The sequence below is a fragment of the Triticum dicoccoides genome, chromosome 4A, assembly GCF_002162155.2.
Source record: "Triticum dicoccoides isolate Atlit2015 ecotype Zavitan chromosome 4A, WEW_v2.0, whole genome shotgun sequence".
NCBI classification, from domain to species: Eukaryota; Viridiplantae; Streptophyta; class Magnoliopsida; order Poales; family Poaceae; genus Triticum; species Triticum dicoccoides.
In genome coordinates, this window is record NC_041386.1 from 433,880,783 (window position 1) to 433,895,927 (window position 15,145).

A 15,145-nucleotide genomic window follows, 5' to 3' on the forward strand; every position below is an offset into this window, starting at 1 on the left:
ATGTCGTCGAGATAGACCAAAACGAAGTCATTGGTGTAGGCGTTGAAGATGAAGTTCATCATGCGAGAGAACGTCGGAGGAGCGTTGACGAGGCCAAAAGACATGACAACGTATTCATATGAACCATAGCTTGTCCTGAAAGCCGTCTTGGGAATATCTTGCTCATGGATTCGAAACTGATGATAACCCATACGGAGATCAAGCTTGGAGAATACTTGGGCACCTTTGAGTTGTTCGAACAGCTCATTGATGTTGAGAAGTGGGTATTTGTTCTTGATGGTCTTCTTGTTCAATGGCCGGTAATCAACACAAAGTCAGTCCGTTCCATCCTTCTTCTTCACAAAAAGAACACCACAACCCCATGGAGAAGAACTAGGCCGGATGAGACCCATTTTCTCTTGAATATCGAGTTGCTTCTTCAGCTCCTTCAACTCTTCAGGTCCGAGCTTGTAAGGACGTTTGCACACAGGTTCCGTGCCAGGCTCAAGATCAATGACGAATTCAACTAGCCGGTGCGGAGGCATTTCTGGAAGCTCTTCTGGAAAGACGTCTTGATATTCGCAAACGACTAGAATTTGCGAGATAGCATCCAGTTCACCCTTCTCATTGAGAGAAAACAGACAAATGGTATTATCCCGAGCGGCAAAGACAATTACATCCTCAGACGAATGAGTCAATTAAATCTGCCTGGCAGCACAATCAAGATGTGCCTTGTACTTAGAAAGCCAATCCATTCCGAGAATAAGATCAATATCCGAGTTACCAAGTGAAAGACCGTGGATGTCGCCTAGAGGGGGGGGGGGTGAATAGGCATTTTAAAATAATTACGATTTATACTTAAACAAATGCGGAATAAACCTAGCGGTTAATTTATCAAGCACAAAACCTAAAACAACTAGGCTCACCTATGTGCACCAACAACTTATGCTAATCAAGATAAGCAACTATGTGATAGCAAGATATATGACAAGAAACAATATGGCTATCACAAAGTAAAGTGCATAAGTAAAGAGCTCGGGTAAGAGATAACCGAGGCACACAGAGACGACGATGTATCCCGAAGTTCACACCCTTGCGGATGCTAATCTCCGTTTGGAGCGGTGTGAAGGCACAATGCTCCCCAAGAAGCCACTAGGGCCACCGTAATTTCCTCACGCCCTCGCACAATGCAAGATGCCGTGATTCCACTAAGGGACCCTTGAGGGCGGTCACCGAACCCATACAAATGGCAACCCTTGGGGGCGGTCACCGAACCCGTACACTTTGGCAACCCTTGGGGGCGGTCACCGGTACCCGTCAAATTGCTCGGGGCGATCTCCACAACCTAATTGGAGACCCCGACGCTTGCCCGGAGCTTTACACCACAATGATTGAGCTCCGAACAACACCAACCGTCTAGGGCGCCAAGGCACCCAAGAGGAACAAGCTCTAGGGTGCCCAAACACCCAAGAGTAATAAGCTTCTCAAACTTTACTTCCACGTATCACCGTGGAGAACTCAAACCGATGCACCAAATGCAATGGCAAGGGCACACGGAGTGCCCAAGTCCTTCTCTCTCAAATCCCACCGGAGCACCTAATGCTAGGGAGGGAAATGAGAGGAAGAACAAGACAGAGAACACCAAGAACTCCAAGATCTAGATCCAAGGGGTTCCCCTCACATAGAGGAGAAAGTGATTGGTGGAAATGTGGATCTAGATCTCCTCTCTCTTTTCCCTCAAAAACTAGCAAGAATCCATGGAGGGATTGAGAGTTAGCAAGCTCAAAGAAGGTCAACAATGGGGGAAAAACGACCTCAAGAGATAGGGAACCATTGGGGAAGAATACCCCCTTAAATAGGTCCCCACGAATCTGCCCGTTATGTACAGAATAACATAGGAGCGGTACAACCTCTATGAGCACCGGTACAATCGGTAACAGGCAATAAGCGGTACAACCGGCCCACAAATGCCCAACAACCGCACCACAACAGAGACCAGTCCGGTGGTAGAGCGGTACATGACCGGTACAACCTCCAGACCAATTCTAGAGCGGTACAACCGCTCCAAACACCGGTTGTACCGGTCAAGCGGTACAACCTCTCCATGGGGCGGTACAACCTCTCTGTGTAAAACAGGCAATATCAAAACAGCCACAACTTTCGCATACGAGCTCCGAATTCAATGAAACCAAGTTTGTTGGAAAGCTAATGACAAGGGCTAACACAATCTTGAGAGAATTATCAATAAGAAGCAAATGAGAAAAGGACCATAATAAAATGGTGAGAACCCTTCCTCGGATAAGACTAGTAAAACCTCCAACACCGAAAACATCATAGAAGATGCATGCGAACTCCGTTTTCGATGAACTCAAGCTTGTCATCAAGATGACCATAAGCTCTAAGACTGACAAAAGGAACCAAACAAGAACCAAGAAACATGATGCAAGGATGCAATGGTTTGAGCTCTCGACTAATGATACGATCAAGCTACTCCCTAGAGAGCCCCCCTTGATAGTACGACAATCGATCCTATAACCCGGTCTCCCAACTACCACTATGAGACCGGTAAAATAGAAAACTTATCAAGGGCAAACCTTTGCCTTGCACATAGTCCACTTGAGCTAGATGATGACGATCTTGACTTCCTCAAGTTGGACCACCTTTCTTGATTGTGTTGGCTCGATGAAGACTAGTTGATTGCTCCCCCATACTCCACTACGGGTGATCCACTCTTTGGCACATCTTCAAAATTCCATTGACACCACAATGGACGGCAAGCTTCAAGCTTGATTGCTCCCCCATACTCCATTATGGGTGAGCCACTCTTCGAGTTGCTCCACTTGAACTTGCACACTGCAAACTTGATGACGATCACCACTTGATGTCATCCTCCATGGGTTGTATGAGATCTTCCTCTTGACGCAAGACCATGGAAACATACCTAACCCCACAAAGAACTCTCATGTAGACCATGGGTTAGTACACAAAGCGTAATGGACAATGCTTACTATACCATGGGATCACTTGATCCCTCTCGGTACTTCTTCTACGCTTTGTGAGTTGATCAACTTGATTCACTCTTGACTTAGTCTTGATCAACATTGAATCTTTCCAACTCTCTTCATTTGGATGATGTCTTGAAGGTAAACATGAATGATCACACAATCTTCTTCTTCAACACATGCTTGCAATAAGCTCAACTCACACATGACCAATCTTTGGATAATTCCTTGAAAAACACTTTGGCCATCTCAACTCACACATGACCAATCTTTGGATAATTCCTTGAAAAGCACTTTGGCCATCTCAACTCACACATGGCCAATCTTTGGATAATTCCTTGAAAAGCACTTTGGCCATCTCATAAACTCCTTGAAACCAACACATGAACTTCAAGACAATCCTATGGACAAATGCTTCAAATATAACTCAAGGCAACTGTTAGTCCATAGAGATTGTCATCAATTACCAAAACCACACATGGGGGCACCGCATGTCCTTTCAATCTCCCCCATTTTGGTAATTGATGACAATCACTTTCAAGAGAGTTTATATAAGGAATTATTTATCACCATGCAACACAACAACCAACAATGCATGTGTATGAGATGCAAATGCTTAGGTACAAAACCAAAGCAAGAAGAAAAAAACTCTCTAAACTTATCCACAAAACTCTCTGAAACTTCTCCCCCATTGGCATCGATTGCCAAAATGGGCGAAAAGCTTAGAAGGCCAATATAAATTATGTTCCTCCATAAGTTGTGTATTTCTCAACAAGAGAGTGGAATGCAATACACATATCCAACGGTAATACTTGGAGGAAGACCAACTATATTGAGGCACCAAGATTGCTAAAGGAATGATATGCCACAAGGACATAAAAAAGAGAGACACAAGCAATCAAGCAATCAAAAGGTACCAATTGAAGCAAGCAATCAACGGGTATCAATTGAACCAACTAGACCAAAGATCCTATGAGCTACATGAATAAAGGATATTATGATATCAGCAAAGGAGTGTTCTAAAGAAACTAGAGAAGCTCCCCATGATTTGTGCACACATAAGAATTTTTGTATTTGGATACAAAGTGCACAAAATAGGATCACAGCTCCCCCAAAATCAATAGAGACTTACAACAAGTGCAAGTGAGCATATAGGAAACAAAACCTAGTACTTGCAACAAACACATGGTTGAGCAACAAGTAAAAGAGGCAACTTAAGAAAGGGCTCAACAAAAATGATGTGTGTGAGTCAAGGCAAAACACTTGAGAAGACTAAAGTACGGATGCGCATTAAGCATCAATAAAGTCTTGAAAGAATGAGGCACACGGTGCAAGGCCTGTCATTCCCACACACAACTAAAAATGGGTTCACAAGCTTACTAATAAGGATATAAAGAACATATGCTTGTGACAACCCGTCGTGAAGATAGAAGATGAAAGCCTCATCAAGATGAGGGATATCAATTAAGATGGCAAAAGCCTCGTAAAGATAAGCATGAGGAAAATAATCTTCACCACACAAGAGTGCATCAAGATGCAACGATAGAAGACACGCACTCAAGGCAAAAGCTTTCACGGAGCCACCAAAGAAATAACATAAGAAAGACAAGGTGGACATGAAAGAAAGGATATCAACTAGATATGCAACTTATCTCAAGTGTATAAGATTCTAGGTAGACGAAATCATGATGATATATATCTACAAAGAAGGATGTACACCCGAAATAGTTACAACACAGGGAACAGGATATCCAAAGGGAGGTCATATATATACCAATAAGATATTTGCTTGGAAGCATAGCACATGGCTAGATATGGTCTTGTTGTATATAAATGAATTCCTACCACACACCCATCAGACATCACAACTAGCAACAAGAGATCATTGTTGGGATGCTTTGAGAAAGGGAACACGTATCACAAGAATGAATGAATAACATGTCATGATAAAACCTACACAAGGTTGATGCAAGAAATGTGTGCATGAAGAATATGAAGATACTTGTTACCGAGTTAACATTGGAAGTATGTAGTAGATACCAATTGAAGGTAGATAGTAGTTCATTGATCATCCTAGCTCGACTCCAATAAGCACATGATGACAACACCTTCCTTGTGAGTGAGCCGAGCATCCAATGTATCTCCAATTGTTCCTAGAACAACAACACAAACAAAATGGTACCCAAACTCATTGGGACCAAAGATTTAGAAACACCAACAATACATAGGACAAACTCCACATAAATATGTGCATATAGAAAAGGAAATGAAATTCATGCACATCTCATCCAATTTGAGACTTGGTGGAGTTTCCCCTATATATTGGGTCGAAGAAAGAAAGCATGCCAAAGATACTACATGAAGTTAATATGCACGCTCAAGACTTTCAAGAACCGATACCAAATGACAAAGAAAAATCAAGTGAAGAAAAGATACCAAATGAATAAAACATCACTTGGAGGATATCCATAAAAGATACATCAACGAATGAGATATCCATTGATACACTCAAAAAAAAGGTACCAAACTCCCAAAAGAGAGGATGGTTCCAAACAAACCAAGCTCTCTACAAAGTTTCATGATGGCACAAAGTACCAAAATGAAAACGGCTTGCCTTCCACCAACACACACTTGATAAGGATCACAAGACGAGTGTTTTATAGAAAATAGGATAGCTCCCCCAAGACTAGTGCATTGAGAGAATTTGCATTTGAATACAAGATGCACAAGGTGGGATCACCACTTTCACTATATCTATAAAACACTAAACAAGATCCACAAGTGGTATGGAAGACAAAGGGAGATGATACAATCCTTGGCAAGAGAAATGTCAAATAAAAAACAAAAGCCAATGTAAAGATGATCAATAAATTCTACCACAAAAGTGAGTACCAATTGTAAAAAGACAAGAAGTAAATGGAAATAATTCCACGGTGGTAGATAGCAAGGATATCCGACATCATCTTCACACCATACAAAAAGCAAATTGCAACTTGTAGAGCTAACATGCCACCTAGGAACAAGATAATTTACAATATCAACTCTAGATGACAATATCTCAAATGTACACATTTTCTAGGCTAGTAATATACACATAGCATATTACTCCCCCATAATGTGATACCAATTAAAGATAGACAAGATGCAATTAAAGGACCCAACAAGAGATAATTAATGGACTATTTAGAATTTGAATTTCTCATGAGAAGACATACCACATAGTGACTATATAAGCTTGCAATATCAATACTAAGTGGTATTCCCCATGTACCCACCTTTATAGGATTGTGAAGTGCACAAAGCACATCACTCCCCCATAATGGGATATTCCATTAATCTCTCACAAGAGCCAACTAAGAAATAAACAAGATGCAAAAGGCTCAACGCATGACACACACGTACATGATGTGCAAACCAACACACACATACTTGATTGCTTAAGATAATAAAGTTGGAAGCACAACATATACAAACACATGCAAGGAACAAAACCAAAACATGCAAGGGGGCAAGTAACTTTCAATGTAAGCAATTGAGGTACAAGTTACCGCAAGGAGGCACATTGGATATAAGATATAATCTTGATGATTCAATTGACTTGGCTTGAGACAATAAGAATGATGAAGTACCCTTAATTCTTCATAATGTAGCCAAGTCTCCAATGACCCCTCCAACATCACCTATTGATCAAGTTTGAGCTTGTTGGTCCCCAACCAAGTTGGGTCCTAAGAGGTTAGTCACAATAGGCTTGGCTACCCAAATGGTTCTTTGCTTCAAACCACTTTGAGTACCAACAAACTTGGCAACCACATTGCCAACCTTATCCTTCCCAAGAGAATAGATATCATCAATAATAATTGGGTTGGATAAGTTACCACTAGTGCATGAAGAGGCGAGGTGACCTTTCTCGCGACATAGGTAGCAACGCCCACTCTTCACTTTCTTCTCACTTGATTTCTCAACTTGAGAAGCATAAGCTTGAGTCTTCTTGGGAAGAGGCTTTCCTTCAACTTGAGGTTGAGAATGAGAGTGTACTTGTGGCCACTTCCCTTGTTGCTTGTCACTAATGGGCTTCTTCTTCAATGGGCAAGATCTAACATGATGCCCTTCTACTTTGCACTTGAAGCAAACAATCTTGGCCGAATTCTTGACTTGTTCTTGGCCCTTCCTTTTGTTCACCTTGGACTTCTTATTCTTTTTGGAGTTGAATCCAAGTCCATCTTTGTCATTGGGGGATTTTTGCACACTCAAGATATTGTTGAGTGTGGATTTCCCTTCATGACTCTTTTCCAAGTCTTTCTTCAAAGAAGTGACTTGGGCCTTGAGCTCTTTGATTTCCTCTACATGGTTAGTCTCAACACAAGTACTAGAGGAAGTATAAGCTTCATCGTTAGAGCAACAAGGCAAGGAAAGCAATTCATCACAAGATGTACCAACATTGTGAGTAGATGAATTACAAGGACTAGCACATGGCAATATAGCATTTTGACTAGAATTAGTGCTAGTATCCACATGAGGCTCACTAGATGTTACCTTAGAAATCATGGCCTCATGAGATATCTTTAGCTCATTATGGGATACTAGAAGATCATAATGAGAGCTTGAGAGCTTTTCATGGTTTTCTTCCAATTTCCCATAATTGCTAGATAGCAACTCAAGTTGAGCCCGAAGCTCAACATTCTCCTTCAATATGGATGCTTCACAAGAGATAGAGTTAGTAGCACAAGCATCATCATTAGCAACAAGAGGAGAAGACACCTTGGCAAGCTCTTTTGAATAAGAAGCTTTAAGTTGAGCATGAGACTCGGTGAGTTTGATGAGCTCATCCTTAATGACCCTTGAGCCATTTTAGAGGTGCTCAAAGTCCTCAAGGAGTTTAGCATGCGCAACTTCAAGCTCCTCATTTTTAGTTTCAAAATCATTGGCCACCTCAAGAGCTCTATCATGAGATTCCCTCACTCTAGATAATTCTAGAGCAAAAGTCTCCTCAAGAGATTCCTTGGTGGTTTGTTCAAGTTCAAGAGCTTGAGAGAGGTCCGCAATCTCATTAGCGTAATCACGCTCATGACCTTCCATTTGATCAATGGTGACCTCATGCTCCTCAAGACGAGATTCCAACTTATCAATATATTTCTTGCCCTCAATAGCAATAGACATGATTTCCATGAAGTTGGAACGAGCAATTTTATTCTTAAGAAGAGCTTTAAAAATCATTTCCCCCTTAATTTTTAAGGAGGCAACATCATCATTCTCTTCATCATAATCAACATCATCACCACTCTTGCCATCATCAATATCATCACAAGATATATTGGGATTCAAAGTGGGAGATACCTTTGAAGCCTTGGCCATAAGGCAAAATGCAATAGATGATGATGTAGGATCCGTTGAAGGACCATTCAAGACCACATCTTGTTCCATGGGGTGTTGGGTTTCCTCTACATTGTTAGCACAACAATTCGAGGAAATATATGCATTTTTATCATGGCAACAAGACATAGTAAACATATCATCATGAGATTTAGTCAAGCAATTTCTACATGATATGAAAGGACTATCAACACAAGCATATGAAGCATTTCGAGTGCTCGAAGTGTTAAAGCCCAAAGAAGGAGCATTGCAATAAGATAGTGATGAAGGATCATCCACAATAAGCATACTATCATCATTGCAATGACCAACACTACTCACCATATCATTACCTTGTGGCAAACCACATGTAGGTGAAGTAGAAGAAGTTGAGAAGACTATACAACCGGAGGTGGAGGGAGAACAATCATCCCCACAAATCTTGGACACACCATATTTTTCTTGAAGCTTCGTCCACAACTCATGAGCATCCCGGAACGGCATGAGTTGAAATATAACTACATTGCTCAAAGCATCGAAAAGCACATTAGAAGCTTGAACATTGAGATAAGAGTTTTTCTCATCCTCTAAAGATAATCTTTAGGGATCCTTTGGAGGAGAAAAACCCATATCTACAATTCACTCTAAATTTGGGTCCATGACCCTAAAGAGATTAAGCATACGAATTACCCAAACATCAAAATTTGTGCCATCGAAACTAAGAGTGTGAGAGAATCCTAATCCCCTAGTCGACATCTTTACTCTCTAGGCGGTAAAGCCTAATAAAGAGAGACGAGGCTCTGATACCAACAGAAAGATCGTGGATGTCTCCTAGAGGGGGGTGAATAGGCGTTTTAAAATAATTACGATTTAGACTTAAACAAATGCGGAATAAACCTAGCGGTTAATTTGTCAAGAACAAAACCTAAAACAACTAGGCTCACCTATGTGCACCAACAACTTATGCTAATCAAGATAAGCAACTATGTGATAGCAAGATATATGACAAGAAACAATATGGCTATCACAAAGTAAAGTGCATAAGTAAAGAGCTCGGGTAAGAGATAACCGAGGCACGCGGAGACGATGATGTATCCCGAAGTTCACACCCTTGCGGATGCTAATCTCCGTTTGGAGCGGTGTGGAGGCACAATGCTCCCCAAGAAGCCACTAGGGCCACCGTAATCTCCTCACGCCCTCACACAATGCAAGATGCCGTGATTCCACTAAGGGACCCTTGAGGGCGGTCACCGAACCCGTACAAATGGCAACCCTTGGGGGCAGTCACCGAACCCGTACACTTTGGCAACCCTTGGGGGCGGTCACCGGTACCCGTCAAATTGCTCGGGGTGATCTCCACAACCTAATTGGAGACCCCGACGCTTGCCCAGAGCTTTACACCACAATGATTGAGCTCCGAACAACACCAACCGACTAGGGCGCCAAGGCACCCAAGAGGAACAAGCTCTAGGGTGCCCAAACACCCAAGAGTAATAAGCTTCTCAAACTTCACTTCCACGTATCACCGTGGAGAACTCAAACCGATGCACCAAATGCAATGGCAAGGGCACACGGAGTGCCCAAGTCCTTCTCTCTCAAATCCCACCGGAGCAACTAATGCTAGGGAGGGAAATGAGAGGAAGAACAAGACGGAGAACACCAAGAACTCCAAGATCTAGATCCAAGGGGTTCCCCTCACATAGAGGAGAAAGTGATTGGTGGAAATGTGAATCTAGATCTCCTCTCTCTTTTCCCTCAAAAACTAGCAAGAATCCATGGAGGGATTGAGAGTTAGCAAGCTCAAAGAAGGTCAACAATGGGGAAAAAACGAGCTCAAGAGATAGGGAACCATTGGGGAAGAAGACCCCCTTAAATAGGTCCCCACGAATCTGCCCGTTATGTACAGAATAACATAGGAGCGGTACAACCTCTATGAGCACCGGTACAATCGGTAACAGACAATAAGCGGTACAACCGGCCCACAACCACCCAACAACCGCACCACAACAGAGACCAGTCCGGTGGTAGAGCGGTACATGACCGGTACAACCTCCAGACCAATTCTGGAGCGGTACAACCGCTCCAAACACCGGTTGTACTGGTCAAGCGGTACAACTTCTCCATGGGGCGGTACAACCTCTCTGTGTAAAACAGGCAATATCAAAACAGCCACAACTTTCGCATACGAGCTCCGAATTCAATGAAACCAAGTTTGTTGGAAAGCTAATGACAAGGGCTAACACAATATTGAGAGAAATATAAATAAGAAGCAAATGAGAAAAGGACCATAATAAAATGGTGAGAACCCTTCCTTGGATAAGACTGGTAAAACCTCCAACACCGAAAACATCATAGAAGATGCATGCGAACTCCATTTTCGATGAACTCAAGCTTGTCATCAAGATGACCATAAGCTCTAAGACTCACAAACGGAACCAAACAAGAACCAAGAAACATGATGCAAGGATGCAATGGTTTGAGCTCTCGACTAATGATACGATCAAGCTACTCCCTAGAGAGCCCCCCTTGATAGTACGGTAATCGATCCTACAACCCGGTCTCCCAACTACCACTATGAGACCGGTAAAATAGAAAACCTATCAAGGGCAAACCTTTGCCTTGCACATAGTCCACTTGAGCTAGATGATGACGATCTTGACTTCCTCAAGTTGGACCACCTTTCTTGATTGTGTTGGCTCGATGAAGACTAGTTGATTGCTCCCCCATACTCCACTATGGGTGAGCCACTCTTTGGCACATCTTCAAAATTCCATTGACACCACAATGGACGGCAAGCTTCAAGCTTGATTGCTCCCCCATACTCCATTATGGGTGAGCCACTCTTCGAGTTGCTCCACTTGAACTTGCACACTGCAAACTTGATGACGATCACCACTTGATGTCATCCTCCATGGGTTGTATGAGATCTTCCTCTTGACGCAAGACCATGGAAACATACCTAACCCCACAAAGAACTCTCACGTAGACCATGGGTTAGTACACAAAGCGTAATGGACAATGCTTACCATACCATGGGATCACTTGATCCCTCTCGGTACTTCTTCTACGCTTTGTGAGTTGATCAACTTGATTCACTCTTGACTTAGTCTTGATCAACATTGAATCTTTCCAACTCTCTTCATTTGGATGATGTCTTGAAGGTAAACATGAATGATCACACAATCTTCTTCTTCAACACATGCTTGCAATAAGCTCAACTCACACATGACCAATCTTTGGATAATTCGTTGAAAAGCACTTTAGCCATCTCAACTCACACATGACCAATCTTTGGATAATTCCTTAAAAAGCACTTTGGCCATCTCAACTCACACATGGCCAATCTTTGGATAATTCCTTGAAAAGCACTTTGGCCATCTCATAAACTCCTTGAAACCAACACATGGACTTCAAGACAATCCTATGGACAAATGCTTCAAATATAACTCGAGGCAACCGTTAGTCCATAGAGATTGTCATCAATTACCAAAACCACACATGGGGGCACCACATGTCCTTTCACCAAGAACAATTGGGGAAGAAAGGAACTTGTAGTCGCCCAATGTGATAGTAACCTCCGGGACGCAGGTGTTAGCTGTCATCTGCTTGCCCCGTGACACAATTTGCAAGGAACTTTGCAGATACTGATAATCGCACTCATACTTTGATGCAAAAGGTTTGGAAATGAAACAATGCGATGCACCAGTGTCAAAAAGAACTTTGGCAGGAATATCGTTAACAGGAAGGTTACCCATAATCACATCTGACGAGTCCTCTGCCTGAGCTGCATTCATCAAGTTGACCTTGGCATGCTTGGGGTTATGCTTGACCACAGCTGTACTTGCCGATCTGACAGGAGGAGGAGGAAGACGCCTCTGGTTGAAACACTTGTTGGCATAGTGACCCTTTTGTTGGCACTTGCTGCACGTGACCTCTGAAAGCGGACGGTGATACGAAGCACTCGATCTTGGAGCTTGAGACGAAGTCTTGTTCTGAAAGCCAGGGTTGGGTGGGTGGGAAGAACCACTGCCACCTTTGCTCTTCTGCTGATACGGCTGACGGAACGGAGGAGGAGGAAGCCAATACTTCTGCTGCTTGGCCACTTGAGTAGAGGAAGAAGGAGTAACATCTCTGACTCGCTTCTTGGAAGCATCACACCTCAACTGAGCAGCCTCTTGCTTCAGTGCCATGTTGTAGAACTCATTGTATCTCAAGGGCTCGAAGATAACAAGAGCTAGCTGGATTTCTTCTCTGAGACCACCCCTAAACTGGTATATCATGCTCTTCTCATCAGGAACGTCCTGCTTGGCAAAGCGGGCGAGCTTCTGGAACAACTTGTTGTAGTCATAGATAGACAAAGAGCCTTGCTTTAGGTTGCGGAATTCTTCACGCTTGCTTTCAACCACGCTCTGGGGAATATGATGAGCTTGGAAATCTTGACGGAATACATCCCAGGTGATAACACGTCCACCTCTGGAATCCTTGTATTGCTGGAACCATTCTGTAGCTTGATCTTTGAGTTGGAAGGAAGCGAACTTGACAAAGTCCTCAGGCCTGACGTTACTGCACTCGAAATGCTTGCACAGATCCACAAGCCAATCGTCAGCATCAGTTGCCTCAACACAATTGCTGAAAGTCTTTGGCCCGTTAGCAAGGAACTGGTTGAGTGTAGCAAAGTGATTCTGATTGTTGCCTTGGTTACCTTGGTTGCCTTGATTGCACTCTTGAAGAATTTGCATGATCAACTTTGTGTTTGCATTGGTTGCGGCCATCACAGCTTGCCATGCCTCCGGAGGAGGTGGAGGTGGTGGCGGATCCTGATTCTGATTCTGATTGGTGCTCTTAGCGGGAGCCATCCTGAAGAGGTTGACCACCATTAGCACATAGACAGATAAATGAAGCTGAATCTAACGGAATGAAAATTGCAACATATAGTCTTCACATCCGAACAAAATGAACGAATGCATTCCTCTTGAAATGGTCACATATCCATAAATTGAGAAGCCACGTAGAATTAAGGTAGAGAAATAAATCAACAAGGTACGGATCAAGAACGAATAATCGGTAAGAAATTCCAATCTCAAACCAATATCCGTGGAAGAAGAACTAGAGCTACTAGAATTCCCACCTATGAAACTCCCGAACCTTTCCGGTTATGCAATCAGGTGTTGGGGATACAGGGGAAGCATAATATCTCACCCAAACTAGCAAATCCTACATCCACCTGTATCCATCCTTCAGCACATAACCGAGAAAAACTTCGGAAACCATCTACCTCAACCTTCGAAAAGCATCCTCTATACAAGTTATGGCGATACTCCCGAACTCCCGCCCCAGTACTGGGTGGCGTCGAGGTTATCTCACCAACGAACTGCATAAAAGAGATTTTCGATGTCGGCGTACTAAACTTAGGTATTCTAGAACTGCAACGATAAAATTATGATGACAACACCTCAGAGCTCAACTCCCCGGGACACTTCCACAAAAACCCCTGACAGGAGGCACAAAGACAATGTTCTCATCATAAAACCATCGGAACGATTCCAAGATACCCGCGTGATCCTAATTTTTTTTAGTGAAATTGAGAAGAGAAGAGTCAAAACTCTACGTCAGGATGCCTTACCAGAGCGATGAGGAGACTGGGAAGTAAAATGAATTCCTAAACTCTCCGATATATAATTCCTAAATGACTCAAAACATTTTTCTAGACACAACTCGGCCGCTAAAAACGATCAAGCAATGGGGCTCCTAAGGTCGGGGAAGGCTCTGATTACCAACTTATAACACCCTCGATGCGACTATATCTCCCATGTGTCGAGGCACGACTTAGAGGCATAATCGCATTGAAGGCATATGTCGCAAGTTAGGCAATCTTCACAACATCCCATGTAATATATATAAATAAAAGGGGAGATAACATAGTTGGCTTACACTCGCCACGTCAATCAAGTACATAAACAACATTACATCATCCAAACACTCATGGCCCGTCTACGGCGCCAAAATAAAAGAGAACCCAACATGCGACACGGTCCCGATCACCCCCAACTGGGCACCACTACTGATCACCAGGAAAGGAAACATAGTAACATTGAGAGTCTTTGTCGAACTCCCACTTGAGCTCAAACGCGTCTCCTGGAGCGGAATCATCAGGCCCTGCATCTGGTGTAATAGTAATCTGTGAGCCACAGGGACTCGGCAATCTCGCACCCTCGCGACCAAGACTATTTAAGCTTATAGGTAAGGCAAGGTAAAAATATATGTGGAGCTGCAGCAAGCGACTAGCAAATATGGTGGCTATCCTATTCGCAAAAGAGAGCGAGAAGAGGAGGCAAAGCGCGACCGAGAAACTAGAGAACAACCTGCGCAAGCATTACTCCAACACCGCGTCCACTTCCCGGGCTCCGCCAAGAAGAGGCCATCACGGCAACACACTCAGTTGATTCATTTTAATTAAGTTAAGGTTCAGGTTATCTACAACCGGACATTAACAAATTCCCATCTTCCCATAACCGCGGGCACGACTTTCGAAAGTTCAAATCCCTGCAGGGGAGTCCCAACTTAGCCCATGACAAGCTCTCACGGTCAACGAAGGAATAGACCTCCTCCCAAGACGTTTCGATCAGACTCGGTATCTCGGTTATTCAAGACACTTCGACAGGTTAAAACAAGACCAGCAACACCGCCCGAATGTGCCGACAAATCCCGATAGGAGCTGCACATATCTCTTTCTCAGGGCACACTCAGATGAGCGCTCCATACAACTAAAACCAAACCTCGAGTTTCCCTGAGGGGGCGCTGCACAGGACTCTAAT